The sequence below is a fragment of the Gobius niger genome (assembly GCF_951799975.1).
Source record: "Gobius niger genome assembly, chromosome: 4".
NCBI lineage: Eukaryota > Metazoa > Chordata > Actinopteri > Gobiiformes > Gobiidae > Gobius > Gobius niger.
The window spans coordinates 14590151-14594306 of record NC_136855.1 but is presented as its reverse complement, the minus strand read 5'-3'; the positions used below and the strand labels follow the sequence as shown (position 1 = coordinate 14594306).

The window sequence follows — 4156 nt, the reverse complement described above, 5'->3', positions numbered from 1 at the left end:
TATTATTATTATTATTATTATAAGTTACTTTTAAAGGAACAGGCCACTGTTTTTGGAAGAGCTTGATCACTTCTAACTTCACCCCTGTTTGGCCCCATAGAGGAACGGAGGCTAAATGCTAACATCTATTTTTTTTTGCGTGACTGAGCCCACACGTAAAGACCAGACAGATACACATCAACTCGTCTAAGCTCAGGTAAGAACATATCTCAGTATGGAAAAACGGTGGCCTGTTCCTTTAAAAGTAACATTGCCCAACACTGCTCTTGACTGGTTACCGCTGCAGCCTTGAATGGATGAAGATGTCTGGAGGAGGTGTCAGTGATGTAATGGTCAAGCATTTCACTGAGATGAAAACATTGCCAGTTTGAACCTTTCGTTGATAAATCTCCATTGCCCACCTCATCCAAATGAATAAATAAACTGGGAGCAAGTTTGATGCCCTTGCGTTTATGTCGGGCCTCATTTACAAACCCGCTTTCCTCTATCGTCCTCTCACAGATATCAGGTATTGGGCATCATGTGTTAAAAATCTCTCGCAGCAGAGAGCAGGAGAACACTGAAGCCTTTATTACAGCTCTGTGGGAGGAACATGACATTTTGAGCCACGATTCCGCTCCGACACTTTTTGATTTAGCAAACCTCGTCTCCTCCACCGCGGCACAGAAAGATTAGAGCCGGATGTCATCTCACCGCTGCAGCAATTTCATGTGAATGCCAAATATTAAAATATCTTCAATGGTTCTCGTCGTCGAAAGATTGTCTGACAGATTTTGTGGAGAAGAATTGCACGGCAGACAAACCGGAAATAGCTCCGCATTTTGAGCGAGGCGCAGTTTAGCAGCGTATAAAGTTTTTGGAAGTTGTTACGTTTTTCGGTCTTCATTCATCAAATCAAGAAAAGGTGAATAAAGGGCCAAAGGGAGTGAAAATATAGCGGCATGATTGTTTTCATATTCTGTGCTCTTTTGAAATACAAGGTGCAGATGCCGCTTTAATGACTTAACTCACTGAAAGAACAATGTGATTATCCAAGTAGAAAGAGCATTGCCCTGAACTAGAAAATGTGGCACTATGCTTTATATTATAAAATTGCCTTGATAGGGTTTGCATTTATGGATGCATTGAAAAATAAAAAATAGATTTTCATGAATCACTTCAAAGTCAACTCTAACAAAACCTTTCAAGCTCAAGGACTGCTTTAACTTATCCTTCACTATATATTTGGGGAAACGTATGAGGAGCAGAGATTACCTTTCTCCACATCTTGGGCATTTTGTTTCGGAACACCAGCGGGAGGGTTGGAGTCTTCGAGGGGGAAGCACAGCAGAACGTGGGAGCTTCTCCTTATGTGGCGAGAATGCTTATAGCCGCTCCGCCGCCGTGCTGCTGCTGCGCTCTTGTTTTGCATTATGCAGGTGCAGTGGGTGTTAAGGCCACATAATGAACAGAATGAACCTCCCTCGGCCCAATCAAAATGCATAATGTCTTTTAAGGGCAATTACTGATTTAGCAAACGCACATTATTACAGCAGCGGGAGGATAGCGAACCAGGGTGACGGCGAGGTTATATGGCGGCGAATAAAAGAGTGATTTGCAAACGTGATTGTGCGCTCCGTAAACATTTTCAGCGGTGGACGCGGCAGAGACAAGTCCCTGATTGGTTATTGATCAGCAGTGAGGAGCGCAGAGGGATCAGGCCAAGGTTAAACAGGTCACTTACAGACACTTAGCATTTACACTGAGTCCTCCATCAACACTGTTTATGGACTATTATTTTGGACCAAGCAGATTCTGTAAGTGCAACACTGCCCTTGGCTCCACGGCAATGGGGCTATTTTGTGTCTTTTTTTTGAGAGTTTGAGAATCACTCATCTATATCCTAGGACCGGGGTCTCCATGTGCATTTCCCTGGGGGCCCAAATATATCGGGAGTGTTTTGTCGGGGTCCATAAACAAAAGCTCCAGTAAAATATGTTTCACTTGGGAAAATACTATTGAGGAAACTTTTTTCAATAAATGAATAATAATGAGCTGGACTGTAGCAGCATAAACAGTTTAAACTTGTATTGCACTTTACAAGCCTGTGTCACAAGTTTCTGCCACACTGTAGTCATTATTCATTTACTCAGTACTTGGTGGTGGTAGGTTAAGAGGCTAGGGTTAGGCTAGGTTAGGTTAGGGTTGTTAGGTTTAGGAATAGGCTAGGGTTGTTAGGGTTAGGTTAGGGTTGTTAGGGTTAGGTTAAGATTAGGGTTAGGTTAGGTTAGGTTAGGTTAGGTTAGGGTTGTTAGGATTAGGTTAGGGTTGTTAGGGTTAGGTTAAGATTAGGGTTAGGTTAGGTTAGGTTAGGTTTGGGTTGTTAGGAGTAGGTTAGGGTTGTTGGGGTTAGGTTTGGGTTGTTAGGGTTTGGTTAAGATTAGGGTTAGGTTAGGTTAGGTTAGGGTTGTTAGGATTAGGTTAGGGTTGTTAGGGTTATGTTAAGATTAGGGTTAGGTTAGGGTTCTTAGGGTTAGGTTAAGATTAGGTTTAGGTTAGGGTTTTTAGGATTAGGTTAGGGTTGTTAGGGTTAGGTTAAGATTAGGATTAGGGTTAGGTTAGGGCTGTTAGGTTTAGGATTAAGTTTGGGTTGTTAGGTTTAGGAATAGGTTAGGGTTGTTAGGGTTAGGTTAAGATTAGGGTTAGGTTAGGTTAGGTTAGGTTAGGGTTGTTAGGATTAGGTTAGGGTTGTTAGGGTTAGGTTAAGATTAGGGTTAGGTTAGGTTAGGTTAGGGTTGTTAGGATTAGGTTAGGGTTGTTGGGGTTAGGTTTGGGTTGTTAGGGTTTGGTTAAGATTAGGGTTAGGTTAGGTTAGGTTAGGGTTCTTAGGGTTAGGTTAAGATTAGGTTTAGGTTAGGGTTTTTAGGATTAGGTTAGGGTTGTTAGGGTTAGGTTAAGATCAGGTTTAGGTTAGGTTAGGTTAGGGTTCTTAGGGTTAGGTTAAGATTAGGTTTAGGTTAGGGTTTTTAGGATTAGGTTAGGGTTGTTAGGGTTAGGTTAAGATTAGGATTAGGGTTAGGTTAGGGCTGTTAGGTTTAGGATTAAGTTTGGGTTGTTAGGTTTAGGAATAGGTTAGGGTTGTTAGGGTTAGGTTAAGATTAGGGTTATGTTAGGGTTGCTAGGATTAGGGTTAGGTTAAGATTAAGATCGTTTACGAACAAAAATAATTTGTATACTGTTCGAAATTATGTTATCTTTATCAATCAACAGAAGCATCTAATTACACTTTCCAAATTTCTTCATAAGAATTTGGTTTTGTATTCTTGAAAAAATGTAAATAACAAGCCTACTAACTCTTCGCGTGACGTAGATCAACATCAATCAACATCAACCTTCCTAAAAGCTGATCAGTCGAGATCCACCTTATCCATCAGGGTGGATTCGCTTCATGGTTGATCTTGGCTCCGGAACTGCAGCTTTCCCCAACTCAATTATTTCCTTTCTTTATTTAAGCTGCCCCCTGGTGGCTGGAGCAAGCATTCTGGCTATTTCTTAAAAAGATTACATAACTCGGGCTAGAGACTCACTCTTTTATTTTACATTTACTCATTTGTGCTCTACAGGTCAGGGGCCAGATTGAATCATCTTGCGGGCCACGGGCCGCCTGTTGGAGACCCCAGGTCTAGGACATAGATTAGAATGTGCAAACTCCACAGAGAAAGGCCTGCACTGTCCGAGAATTCAGATGAACTAATGTGCGTATGATTCAGTTTAGAGCCTGGACTGAAGCTGGTAAAAATCCCAAACTGAGTGCTGCATTTTCCAACTAAACAAATCAAACCAATGTGACGTACTTCCACTTCGTTTCTTTTATGGACTCTGTATCGTTTTAGGCTTCACTGGACAGGCAGGAGGAGTGTGAAAGAGGATTGAAGTGAAGACAGGCCTGCAGCACCTGAAGAACGTTGCAAACCACCCGTCATGGATCTACACAGGAAGTGTGTGTGAGAAGCCTATACTACTAAACTATATTTCAAATGAACTGTGTGATATGAAATTTGTGGGTGTCTCTCTCCTCATTTGTGCACCCCTCTGTTGCCAGCTGCGCGCATCAATCATTCTCTAATATTGCCGCTGCAGGGTTTGTGCCGGGCCCCGTGGAAAAGCTTATGGCGAG

General features: G+C 42.2%; 1 long non-coding RNA gene across 3 annotated transcripts; it reads left to right on the top strand.

Moving 5' to 3' along the window:
• The first annotated feature begins 2203 nt into the window (after positions 1-2203).
• Positions 2204-3206, top strand: LOC306962614. 3 transcript variants are annotated; one of them, XR_013792831.1, is made up of 4 exons: positions 2204-2223; positions 2454-2573; positions 2715-2757; positions 3099-3206. It is a non-coding gene; the product is annotated as an uncharacterized lncRNA (long non-coding RNA). The 3 variants fall into 3 exon arrangements; XR_013792832.1 differs by lacking the exon at positions 2204-2223 and adding an exon at positions 2275-2320; XR_013792833.1 differs by lacking the exons at positions 2715-2757; positions 3099-3206 and adding an exon at positions 2643-2707.
• The last annotated feature ends 950 nt before the right edge of the window (positions 3207-4156 follow it).